We start from the raw sequence: 13883 nt of genomic DNA, 5'->3' as shown, positions 1-13883 counted from the left end.
GCTCATCCACTGAGCAATCAGATACTTAGTTAATATATGCAGTGCTATACTAAACCCAGTTAATCAACAGCGTCTATTCTAAAAGCAGAAAAAAAATCTGTGTGTCTATCACATTCCATCAGCTTTCCCCACTCACTTCAAGCAATTAGTTTCAAAGACTTCCTGACTAAATTTACATAAAATGCATCCTTCCCACCTACACTTTGTTAAAGCATTAGGCTATAATTTTATAAGGGGTTCTTGGAGATCAACAGTGGCAGACAAATGTCAGAGATTACACTATGCCTCAAGAACAGACACAGGAATTTATGAGAGCAGAAATTTCCTGGATCACCTCATCACCTTCAATCAACTTAAATACTTGTGGAACAAGAATGTTATTTATTGTCAGAGATTTTCTGTCCGTCTACAGAGAGATGGCTGCAGTTGCAGATGGAATAGGCAGATGAGAAACCTATCAGTGGACATAAAGCTGCAGTTGAAAGGTCAGCAAGACTCACTGGAAAACCTCTGAAAGAACAAACTTCAGTCATTTGCAAGGGGAGAAGGTGGAATGACTTATCTGGGTTTGAGGTTCAGGCTTCTGATGGTCAAAATGTTTGGTTACCAGGGTTTTGGTTTTTTTAGCCAGGACTCCAGCTGGCATAACTTCATGAACTAGCTCAGTTCTAGACTGATGAATTAAGCAGGTGGTGATGTATTTGTGGCTTTCAGTTAATGACTTGGTCTTGCAAACCTCCTCACATGGATCTGTTCAAAGTGTTGTAATGGGAACAGCATATTCAGGAGACTTACAAGATGAAGCCCAAAGTACTAGGACACAACAGTTGTGTTGGCAACAAGCTACTGCAAGCAGTTGCATAAGCTGAAGAGAAGCAAGAGCAATAGTTCCAAGAGTCTGCTTTTAGCATTATATTTACAGATTCTTCCTGACTGTGCATATATTAAGCAGATTGCAAACTAGTAGTGAGTGGAGGGAACAATCTGGGTACTTAGAAGAAAGTTAACCTTTGTCAATGGCCTTTGTATTAACATTAAACAGGTCTGCTTCATTTTCAGAGTACCAGGGTTTTCATCATTTGGAAAAATGAGAAAATATCCCATAGCTACCTGTGGAGATCTCCAGAAAGATTTTATCCTTGCACTGTGAAAGATCTTGGCTGATACAGACTACATGGAGTCAATGTAAATCTGGGACAGCAGCAATGAAGCACAGACATTGGCAGAGAGCAGAGACTCCAGAACACGTGCCAGGCTGAGGGAGACTTTGCACCAGGTAATATTCCCATTGACCTTCTTCTTATCAAAAGAAATATACCACACCTATCTTTGTTCATAAGCCACTTGCCAGTATCAACTATCAGCTGGACTCTCAGCCACATAACTTATCCAGTATGACAACGGAACCAAAGAAACCAAAACAACAATGGCTGGCATGACACTTATTTCTCTGACCTAACTTCAGTGTTGTCTTGTTTCCAGGGCAACTCACAAAACCTGTGTAAGAAAATCCCTGTAATGATGGGAAAATAGGATTTTATTTTTAGATTTGGTAAATCCATCCATTAAGAAAAGGAAACGAAATGAAATTGAGAGCTGCAGTAACACTGCCATGGGATAAACACAATGTTGTCATTGACTACATCTGTGGAAACAATTAACTGAAAGTACAACACACTGCTGTTTGCAGAGGTCCAGGGCTGATTTACTTGGGTTATTTCCAGCTAAGCAAGTAATTTCATAAAAATATTTCAAATATAATGTGCATACTATACTCTTGAGATGTGTACTTTAATTTTATTGGCTGATTCAAAATTTTCTTTCTGATAAAGGATGACAGAAGCCAGAACCTGCCTTTCACTCATCTTCAAATACACAAAACCAGCAAAGCAACTTTTGGTTTTCTCCAGGGAGAACTTATGATGGTCCCTAATTACATGTTAAATCTGTGAATTATTCAAAATCACAGCAGGTAATAACAAACATTCTGTTAAGCGTAATGATACAGCTAAACATGAAAAAACATACAAGGAGTATAATTAACATCTAGAAAAGCAGAGTTCAATTAAATAGCAAATCCCACTGTTGCTTATGTACTTCATTGGTGGATGGTTAATGCCACTAACTTCGAAAATGCCAAGCTGCTGTAGCCCCAGGAGACACAAGGCTTCAAAGATTCCCTCTTCCTCCATGGGAAGACAGACCAGGAGTTTACAAGGACACCCACTACAACCAGTTCCACTTCAGCAAGAGAGAGAAGTCTCCATCTGCTTTCAGTTTGCTCTTTTCTTTGGGAATATTTGGAGGGGAATTTGAGGCAGGCCATACTCATCTCCATCCAGCACATTTGTCCAGTAAATCTTGCCTCAGATGATCAGAATTCACTACATTATTCACTGCTGCCATCAGTAATACCAGCCCTGTTTTCTAAATGTTAAAAATTAGGTTCAGGTTTAAGAAACACATCCTCTGCCATTCAGCAGAGCACAAGGGGTACTTCATGGGAGCAGTTAGTACCTCTGGTACACTGTTGCCTGACTTGGTGTAATTTAAGGGGAGTTGTAATGATGTATCTAGAAGAAAAGAAGAAATCAATTCCAATCCAGGAACATAAAAATGATGTATAATATTTTCATGGTTTGAATTGTTCAGATACAAATTGTAGAAAGTGAGATTTTTTCAGAAAAACAAAGCAAAGGGAAAAATCTCACATTTCCAGAAAACTAGTGAAGATCAGCCATTTGGCAAAGATCCTCTGCATCCTCTGTCTCATAAACTACAACAAAAGAATATAATTTAGGCAATTTAAGGTCATGGCACATGCTTCCTCAGAAGAGCGTTGCAGTGGTTATGAGGAGAAAATTCAACTCAAAAAAGAGGAAAAGTTAAAATACAAGTACATGCTGCAGTGCTCTTTAATGATTACAGATGACCTTCTCTTTTGACTGAAGGTCTCAGATTGGAGATAATGCATCTAACATATAACCAGCTATACCTCATTCATTTTCAATTTACATTTTCTATCTCCCCAAGCAATCATTATTTAGTGATACAGAAAAGACAATTCAAACCTTCCCTACAGCCAGAAGTAATTTTATTCTAAGTGATATGAATTAAGGGATGTTGGCAAGCTCACAGGGAAAACCAGAACTTTGCTGAAAGCATGAACTAATTTTTAAATAAAATGGTTTGTTCACACTTTATTTCTTCCCACCCTTCCTCACTCCATTATAAATAGATTTTTATGTGATGTCTTTTGAAGATTCAGCAGCAGCCCTGGGATGAACTAGTCCAACTGGTATGTTCCTCTGATGGAAAGCAGCTCCCCAGACCACAGCTTTTTCCATTTCTCACATCTGTGCACAGACTGCAATGAGGAACAGAATGATTGTGCTTTCTCTCCAGTCATCCCCAAGCCAATATTTAACTTGCAGTATTGGACACCAGGTTCAAAGGTCAGCGCTCTGAGCCATTTTTAGCCAAAAAAATCAAAAGTAGATTGTCACAGCTAACTATGCAGACATTCTATATCCCACGTTTGCTTGAACACACCAAGTCACTGGGATTATGTGGATGATTTTCCTGCATATTCTATAGCCCTGAAACTGAGAAAGGGCATCAAGCCCATAAAGAATGACACTAGGCAACTTCTAGGTACCCTCATGTCACTAACTTCACTTTCTTATGGAGGCATTACACATTCTGTCTTGACTTCAAAATATGTAAACCACCACCTTTTGCAGAAGCAAAAGGAAATAAACAATTTCCTTCAAGCTTCCTATATCATTGCCCAAGGGATTTAAGCACAGAGTCTGACATTCAGTTACCTATCTGATTTAGTGCCCAAATGCCTTGGTTGTAGGGACTATATCTATCCTCTTATTGCTGGAGCCTAAACCCTGAAATGAGCTCAGCAGTGCTTGGTGCAAGGCTACATTTTCATACGACTAATACATAAAAAACTCCCTAGTCTCTGACAGGAAGTAAAAAAAATGTGGATACTTCCCTAATCCTGCAAATCCTTCTTTACACAAGATACAAGCAACATGGATTAGATCTTTTCAGGGGCAGAACCTATTTTATCAGCAGAGATTGATACACTATACATTGCATGAGAATACACCAGTGGGAACTACTGGGAGAATTTTTATTTCCATGAGTCTAACATTATTCAGCCTACTAAAGTAATGCCCACCTTGAGAAGCTTAAGTGAGTGTCAGCTGCAAGGGAAGTGCTTTTCTTCTCTCTCATTTTGGCAGCACCAAATACTCTGAATTGAAATAAAAACCCAATGTGAGCAAATTAAAAATACCCAAATATTCCCTGTCCCACCAACAAGGGGGAAGCACTTTTTTTGTCAAGTTTTTTTCTATCTAATTATACCAGAGAATAATATATTCCAGTTTATTAATTACTTCTTCAAGGATTCAAACCAGCAACTGCTGTCTGATGAGCTGCCCTGCAGCCATGTGAAGTAACACAACAACCAGCTAATGCAACAGCCCTCTCCAGCCCATGACCTGGAGGAGGGAGTGGGTACAAGTTTGTGTCTGAAGCTGTATGCTACATGTTCCACCCCTTCCCCTTTCTCCAGAGAGCTCATTTCACAGCCAAACTTTTTAGTTGGTTCTTGAGCACAAACAAAACAACCTTTGTGCTGGGAAGGAGGCAAGGAAAGCAATACAAGTGGAATTTCTGATGCAGAATCTTTCTTTCCCTTGTTCCCCCTGCAGAAAGCTGCCCAGCCAGCAGCAGCCTCTCAGCAGGAGCAGGCTGACAGTCTCAATAAAGCAAGTAGCAAAACTGATCTGCCTTTTCAGGGCCAGATAAAAAGGAAAAGAGTTGGGACCCTTCTAAAGCAGTGAGAGGTTTTCTTTGCAGGACTGAAGGCTGAACAAAGGCTCACAGGAGACTAGAATTTTAACTCTTCCCTTATTTATTCCCTTCCCACTGGTTTAGGCTCAAGTGGTATTTTAGACTTAGCTAGCAAATTCAATTGGTAGCACAGATGAGCTGTGGCTACAGGAGTATTTTTAGGCTTGGTTTCCAATGAAAATGGAGTAATCATCATTACTCCATATGTCTGCACTCACTGTTGCTTCTATTTATCTGCATTCCTGCATTACTTTTGAACTCAGTGGCCATGCTTAACTAAAATAAACAAAAAATAGCCTCAAACTTCCTACAAGAATTTCCTACAAGAAGGAAGTGCTTTCTGAAAACTCAGAGGCAAGGTAAAAGCAAACAACTCTCACAAAATGCTTCCTCACTGTATAAAAAAGTACACAAATTAGGATTTTCCTATCTGTAGAGTTCACATGGGTCCTCTACATACCAAAATACTGCAAAGCTTCTTTGGGGGCATGGACTATGGACAACTCACAGGCAAATCTGATTCAGAATTTTGTTGCTTCTCACTTGAAAATTCTCATTCCTTTGTCATCGAGACAAGTCTCCATGACCAGCACCAACATTTAATGATGCCTGTAACAAACCACTCTGTAATCAGGTTCTCCTGTAAGATGAAGTGTCTGATCCCCACTAGCACTGGGCTGTGTCTTCAACAACTGCATTCAACAACATGGGCTTACCTCAGCTTCACAGAAAACACCTTTTCTTGGTTTTCAAAGTATCTAAACAACATCTGCTTCTAGAGAGCAGGTTCCACACCCAGGATCCACAGCAGTCTGTCTTCTGACAATGTGACTGGCGACTAGAATAAAAGAACATCAGCTGTGATACAAATCTGGGCCTTCCTAGGGAAGAGCATCTCTCTAATCACTAACTTGTTCCACAGGAAATTGGCTTCAAGTGCCAGCCTTTCTCATACTCCTCAAGGCAAGGCCCTAATCCACACAGGACCAAGTGCTTCTTCAATGGATCTAAGCATTACATTAAGAAGAAAGCTGTTGCAAGCACCTTCAATTATTTTATTTATCTAGATAGCCAGATCCTTCACTGTCTTTGCATTGGTAATGCAGGGTTACTATAGCAACATCTGTGACCTGCATGATCAAGATAGCAGAGAAGAGCTGATGCCTGGATTAATGTATTTGTAGACTTAAATAGGAACTCTAAAGATTAAAGATTAATAGCCTATGAAATTCATATGCACTCTACTCATGATGTTACATTTATCCCATTTCCTCTCCTTTTCCAAAAACACTTATCTCTAAAGTATGTCATGCAATATATTATGACAACACTATTTAAGCTTGTTGTTTATTCTCTGTTTTCAGTTTAGGACACAATTAAACCTCTTCATGAGGTCCTAAGACCTATGTATATTTTATACTATGGTTGACCAATGTATTATAATCTTGTAGAAGCTAGAGTCCTTGACCAGATTTGCAGATTATTTAAATCTCCACAATATTTCAAAAAGAAGAACATTCAACAAGTTATGCAGCTAATGCAACATTAAACACAGAGACATCTTCAATTTGCTTTTTATTTTCCTGTACTTAATAGGTTCTTTTTAAGAGTCAATGACTTTCATTCAGCTAGAGATTTGATTGCCAGCAGTCTGCCACAAGTTCATAACAGATCAACACATATTTCGATTCTTCCTTGACAGCTCTTCTGTAGACAAGAGAAGACATTGCTCCTGAATCCAAGGCTGGGTGAAAGCTGCTCACATAACCAGGATGGTGAGATGAAGGTTAAGCATGGAGAGGTACTGGAGAACTGAGGTAATTTTTTTGTTTTATTTTTCTGGTTTCTCATTAAAGTACAGGCTTAGCTCCTGTAAGAATTTCACCCAGAAAATATAATTTTACTTTTAATGTTAATGGTAATGTTTCCTCCATTAGTGCTGCACAAACTGCCTGAGTGGGCACACATGATCACAGATCAGAAAAACATTAGTAGTTCTATGCAGTTTTAATTGCTTCAGGTGCAGGACAGGCAAAGAATTCTCATTCTAAGTAATCATTCAAACAAAAGAGACAAAACAGTGGGTCCTAAAGTGTGACTTCAGCAGCATGTAAGTCATATGGTGACCTTCCACAGAGTCACAAAATTTCTCCATGAGACAGCAAATGAGTGCTCATTGTGCTCTCTCAGGCAAGATTATTTTTATTTTTTAATATTTCATGCTAATATAATTCTTCTCTGAGCCAATTTCTTCTCCCAAAGGCAGCAGGATTACTATTCTATGTTCAGGAAGGAGGGGAACTGAGCTTCAAAGTATAGTGCCCCAAAGCCATGCACTGCAAAAACCTCCACCAGTATCAGTGGAAGAACTGACGGGGATGAACTAAATCCACTGTAAAAATATTTCATCTTTGCAGTCTTGGCCTCGGAGTCTCACAGAGCAGAAAGCTTAAAGGATCCTTGGACTGAAAAGTTCTATCATCATATGGTCAGTTGCATTTGGGATTTTTTGTTGCTTTGTTGGTTTTCTAGCTTTGATTTCATGCTGTTGGTGATTTAGCTGACAAAGAGGTTTTGCATCTCCTGCATTTGGCCTTTTCTTTCTCATTGTTTCAATTGCAGTCTGTAGACAGAATAGGCAAGATAGGCCCTCACAAATGCAGTAAAAAATTTTGTTAGTCCACAGACATTTTCCAACAGAAACACTTATTTCAAAGATATCCAGTTGAGACTGCAAAGGAAAGAAGCTGATTACATTGGGTCCATCCACCTGGTTTCTCAGTATTGTTAGAGTTCTATTGAATTCCTATCAACCTGCATAATTGACACCAACCCAAGAATCATTGCACCATATGTCAGCTTCACACTTCTAACTTTTAGATTTACTTCCCTTTGATATTTTAAGGCTTTTGGCTAGGATTTTTAAAACTCACCTTCCCTAACCTCCCAGCTATAATTAAATGGCCTGGTTTTATAAAAGTGCTGAGTGTGTCACACCATCACAGAGGCCTGAATGGTACTTCGTGTTTCTTGGTTTCAGTCTTACACATCACAAGTTAATCTTCAGAAAGTCTTAACTGCATTTTCTTGCAACACTCACATCAACCACCAAGAAAAAAATCTTCCCAGCATAACAGGAAAATGAGAGGAGTTTTTTGTCCCATCATCATTGCATTCCCTTGTGTCTTTGCAAATGAATATTACACCTCTCCAGCTAATATAGCCATACATCATTTCTTCTCACCTCTTTGCACCCTCCTGTGTTCTAAGCCTTTTATTTTAATTGACTTAAGAAAAGGTTTTACCAAAGAGAACAGCACACTGGCTAGCAATTAAAATCTATCTACATAATTTCTGCAACCTCCCTTAAAATCCTAGCTTGTCTTTCTCATCTTTTCCAGAAAAGGGTCAAATAGTCTCTAAAAACAACATAAATACAAGGAAAAATATACATAGATGTATCAAAGGGATGACCGAAACCTTTAAAATTTATTTTTGTGTTAAAAGTTTCCCTCACTTTCATTGATAAAACTAGCCTAAAATATCTTATCCAAAACATCAATCTAAAAAGATGCATAGTAAAAGCCCCTAGTGGTACAAAGACTGGATTTTTTCCCCATTCTACCAGGATTTGCACCAACAAATAGCAATGTTGACATCATCTGTATTTTAGGGTTATTTTGTAGGTCACTCTTGAGTCTAATCTGGGGCCTAAAGCACAAGAAAATTTGGTTCAGCTTCTTTCTTATCCACAGACTTCTTAGAAAGTATTGGAGAAATCATTCAGGCTCTCTTCTCTTGACCATCTTCTTGTAAAGACAAATGATGTAACAACTATTCAAATGTTTAAACATCTGCCTAACCCCTCAGTTTATTTACACTTTTAGTGAACTGTCTTCTGCTATAGAAGTTCATGAAATTTCCCTAAACTTGCACTTCGCAGATTTGCTGATATGGCACTCTAGTGTACGGAGCATTCTCATCTCTATGGTGATGGAAAAAATATCAGAAGCTATATAATAATGTATATTTTATACTCATGAACCAAGTCAATATTTTCTTTCCTATATCCCAGGCAATCAAGTTCTGCCTTTGTTAAAGAATCCACGTGGCTCTGTGTGCCCAAATTGAAGCCATTAATCTCTCCTGTTTGTCACCTCCAGATTAAAGCAGTTTTGCAGCTAGAGACAGTGCAGTGTGCTCCTGGTGCTGGAACAAAGCTCCCTCTCAGGAGCCTCTGCTTATGCACAAAGGGTGAGAATTGAATGGTTTATGAAGAGCATCACAAGTTAGAAGGAAATTGTGCATTCCCTCAGGCTTTGATCCTGCCTAACTGAACTACCTTTCACTATTGACTCTAACAGGAGCTATTCCGTGCTACTAAAAGCACACAAGTAAGTATTTAATATACTGTTAGCATAAAAAACTTATTTGTCTTAAGTTACACCAGCTTTTTGAAGATTGTATGATTATCATGACAAAGACCATATGTTTGCAACAGTCTAAAAAGTATCTGATTATGAAATTCTGTTTTGTTTTGGTTTTGTTTATTTTTTCCTTAGCAAATATCTGCTTTTAAAGGCATTTCCTGTTTTATGAAAATTATCTGGGAGAAAGAGAACTTCTTTTCTTTGGCAATTTCTAAATATTTTGGTAGAGAACATTGGAAACAAGTTTGTCATTATATAGCCTGACCCACTGAGGTGTTTGAAGTTACCTTTAGTGACTACAAAAGCAGCTAAAGCACAGTAAAAGTGAAAAATTACCATTAATATGTTGTGCTTTGTCTAACTTAGCAATTAATGAAGTGCAATGTGAGCACAGAAAACTCAGTATTAAGAGAACTGGTATTGAAGACCCAGTAGACACACTGGACAATTTTTGGGGCTTGCTTTTGAAATAGCTTTAGTCTGATCTGATGAGCCAAAAACCATCAGCATCTGGAAAGCATTTTTCAGTATGGAGTCACTTTGAAGAAATTAGTTTTGCCTACTGCACTATTTTATCTATACTGCAGCAGAAGGAATGGGCAGGGGATTAATTTCAAAAGTACACTCAGGCCAACACATGCAATCTGAGTGCAATTTAGGGATTAGGATGTGAGTCAAACACTTCTTGCGAAAAAAAAGGAAGTAGTGTCCATCAGCATCACAGAATTTTTTATTTTACCCAAGACAACTAGTTTTCTTCATCATTAGCTTTCTCTTCTATTCACTACAGTATGGTATTTGCCAGGGCAGTTTTCCATTTTACCTGAGGTAGGTCGAAAGATATCTCTGTTAGAAAAGGTAGGTTGTTAAACTAAAGTTGTTCTAAAAATATTAAATCTTCATCTGTTGAATAAGCTATCAAATATAATCACAGACTAAAGGTTTTTTGTGAAAAATTTCAATGTAAGTGTTATATGCATTAATTAAAAATAAATCAGCAAACATGCAGAATCTACTGAATGGCAATAAACACTTAAGTATCACTTCTTTGTCCTTTAGGTGAGTAAAATTATTTTGCTTTAACTAACATTCAGCGTAAGGAAGAAAGACACTCTCTATTATTTGTCTGTATCAAACTTTTTCATATCTGTCATCAAGACTAATCCTTCCAGAAATTGTGTGAAATCTAGATTTTCCAATTTTTATTTCAAAGGTAAAAAAAAAATCCCAAATCAAATAAAGTTCTATCTCAAATGAGTAAATTTGTGTTGTCTTTGTCATCCAACAGGCTGAGTGACTGCATTTTTGTGGCAATGGACAGCACAGCCTCTGCCTTCCCTTGGACATGCACAGTGCAGGGACACATGATGTGGGAGGCATATCCTGGGGTAATAAACTGACAGATCTCCACCCTGGAGACACAACAGCACAAAGGGAACACAAGCATGTTCACACGTGAACATTTGTCACTCTGATCTGGGTTAAAAAAGTCACCTTTAGACCTAAGTACTTATGTTACAATATCCTATTTATTATTTTAAGATGAGGGACCTGCCACAGCTCCTCTGCTGAAGGGCTGGCTTGGTGGCTTGTCAAAACCACCACAAAGCACTTCCAAAACTGAACCAGTAACAACATTTAAACAACTATAATTTCTTACTAAGGTCAGCCTGGGCATGCAGGGGCCCGAAACAGCAGGAATTTATTATTTCCACTTGCATTCTAGGATGTGTATTACACAGAACTGCTCATGTCAGGAAACCTCTGGGTAACCAGCACTCAAACCCAAACTCAGCTGTCACACCTTGCAGAACAGGCATTCTTGGTGACAAACTCTTTTCCTCATGCAGTGCAGGAACCTGCCTTTAAAGGCATATAGATTACCATAGGAAACATAATTAAAGCATTTTTATCAGAGACTCTCTCTACCAGGCCAGCATTTTTCTTAAATGTCTGCCTCTTACTTTCTTCAGAAAGAGAAATTGTAACTTTCTTAATCAATCTTCAGAAGATCCTCCAAACTGTGCACTCCCTATATTTCTAACCCATAAGTCCTTACATACCAGTTTTATTAAATCCTAAAGCATACTTTGCCATAGCTGAGTACTCTTTCACTGTGTCCTTACTGACAGTTTTTCATGTTACAGTGAAAAAAAATCAAGTCCTAAACAGGTGATCTGAGGTTGCTCTTTATCTCCCAGCTACAGTAATCTCCTTATCAATCTGTATCAAATCCAAATATCTCAGAGTTATCTAGGACAGGAAGTTTGATTCTTAAAACTGAAACAAAACACCCTCAGCACTCATTTTCCTTAACAATTAATCCCAGCTCCTGCTCCATCTGCTGTCACTTGGAATTTGGTTTTATTGAGGCACTGAAACTCTGTTCTACTCTGATATATGATATCTACTCAGGAATCACAAACAGATGCTTCAGTTAAAAAAAATACTGAACTACTTTGTGCATTTTTGCTGTATAACCAATAAATGAATGTAGTACTGACCCTTTACGAGTTCTCTGGCATAAAAGTGTCTCTGTATTAGAATGGGCCTATATTTAAATCAGAGGCTTTTTCCACAAAGACATTAGCATGGACTCAGCACAGAGATGTTGTGGGGATAAACATTGGCATTAACTTTCCCATGAAGAGCACAACTGCTGCCTTACAAGAGCTGGTGACAGGCTGGTGCTGTTCAGAGCAAAACTGAACCTCAAATCATGGGGCTGCTCTCCTGCAACTGCACTGGACATTTGTCTTCCCAGACAGCGAGACAGAAACACCAGCAGTCTGAACACTGATTTGACATGGACAAGAGAGACTGAGTTTGCTAAGACAGCCTGGAAAGAGAAGAAATGTTAATGGTAAAATAAATTAGTTTTTCACAGCCTTTTTAGCAATACTACTCACTGCACAAATTTTTCTGATACAATGCTAAACCAAGCTAGTAAATGAGTACTGATCCTTCACCCTGAAAGGAGTTTTACTTGATTGCAGCAGCAGAGATTTCAGTACTTTGTGTGCTACATAGTATATATATGTAATATGTGGTATATGAAATGAGAAAGGAATAGCACTGAGTTTTCTTTTAATCTATAACAAAGAGTGTCAGGACACTTGTGAGTAATGCAGCATTTCTTAAATTTTAACCATTTAATGATTTAATTATCTTCTTTAGAAATTTTAAAAATACATTTTTGGCAAAGTACTTCACTGCACTATGCTTTGGCATCTGGACTTCTGCTGAAGACCTCACTAAAAGTCAATAAATTGTTTATAAATTAAATTAGTTATTTCGTGCTAAACATTATTATGGTTTCAAATCTGTGATTTCAATCTTTTAGGGAGCTAAGCGTTAATGGCATTGAAAAAAGTTCTCTCCTGTGGGAGAGAATACTACAATATCCTTGACATAAAAATGCTTGTATTTAACAGCCCATGAGACAATTCTACTCCCCTCACAGCACCTGCAAGGGAGCAATTAGTATCTGTAAGAATTTCACATGACATAGAAAGAAATGATCTTGCCTGTTGTAATTTTTATTGGCAGCTCCTAGTGTGGGGTGCTGGAAGAGACCCCTGCAGCCAAGATCAGATGGACTGGGGCCAAAGGAACAAGATAAACTCATTTGCTACATGGCTACACAGTTTTTCCTATTTTTTCTCATACTTGTATCACTCACACATACAGTTGACAGAGAAAGGAATCGGTATCTGCAGTGGAAGAAAGTATGCTACTGAATTTCCAAGCATAGATGCAGGGTGTTGACATTAGAAACAAAGGGTCAAGTGAGCATTTTTAGATCACAGACTGAATCAAATTATGATGATTAAGACATCTGGGAAAAAGGACACACAGGCAAAGCAGCACAGATAATAACTTCACAGAATTTGTTTCAAATAATATTCAGAGTTCACTCTAGCTCAGAGAAATGAACCTAATCTTGGTGTTAGAGTACTTACTGCAAGTGATGCTCTTAAGAGCTGCCATAACAGGCTCAGAAGCTGCCTCAGCATTCAGAGCCCATAGAAGTTGGGTAAGGCTGAGCAGGAGCAATAGCACCAAGGGCAACCCCACCGAGTCTCTTCCCACTGGCAGGATGAGTAACGTGGTGCCTGCAGGGGTCACTGGGGGAGAACACAAACGCCAGCAGCAGCTGATGTGTGCCTGAGAAGGCACATCACACACTGTGTGCTGGGAACCACCTCATGTGCCAGGAGAGCCCCCGAGCAGCCAACCAGCTCAGAGACACTGATGAGCCCCCAGAGCAGTTTCAGAAAAACAGACAGGAAAAATTGTGTGCAATACCAACTCTTGGCTTGTTTTACGCCTTTTTTCCACTGTTCAGTATTTGGTGTTTATTTGTTTACATTCCTTCTAAAAAGTGGAGAAAGCATGAGAGCATTTGAGGTGTTCAGGGAGCAGCATACCCATCTCTACCAAATTATGCAGGTCAGTGGTTGCTCCAGATTAAACATTAATAGAATAAATAATGTCTTTCAGCAAAGACTTGGGTTACCTTAGTATTTACTGAACTCATGGTAGACTTCCCCAGTCCCTCATCTGGGTATAACCTTG

The 13883-nt window shown here is 38.6% G+C and overlaps 1 protein-coding gene across 4 annotated transcripts in view; it reads right to left on the bottom strand.

Moving 5' to 3' along the window:
- C4H4orf50 (chromosome 4 C4orf50 homolog) overlaps positions 1-13883 on the bottom strand; it is an 83931-nt gene that overhangs the window by 15706 nt on the left and 54342 nt on the right. Inside the window, exons 14-15 of one of the 4 annotated variants that reach the window (XR_014954705.1) lie at positions 13825-13879; positions 5603-5713 (exon numbers count right to left, since the gene is read on the bottom strand). The exons of 1 other annotated variant lie outside the window; for it this stretch is intronic. The gene's annotated coding sequence lies outside the window, so the exon portion shown is untranslated. Of the gene's footprint in view, positions 1-5586; positions 5714-6433; positions 13880-13883 lie in introns of those variants that run through there. 2 more of the 4 variants (XM_085577663.1, XM_085577665.1) reach the window with 2 other exon arrangements.

The sequence above is a fragment of the Lonchura striata genome, chromosome 4 (assembly GCF_050655825.1).
Source record: "Lonchura striata isolate lonStrDom1 chromosome 4, ASM5065582v1, whole genome shotgun sequence".
NCBI lineage: Eukaryota > Metazoa > Chordata > Aves > Passeriformes > Estrildidae > Lonchura > Lonchura striata.
The sequence above is the reverse complement of the archived record's forward strand: the minus strand, read 5'-3'. Positions and strand labels throughout refer to the sequence as shown.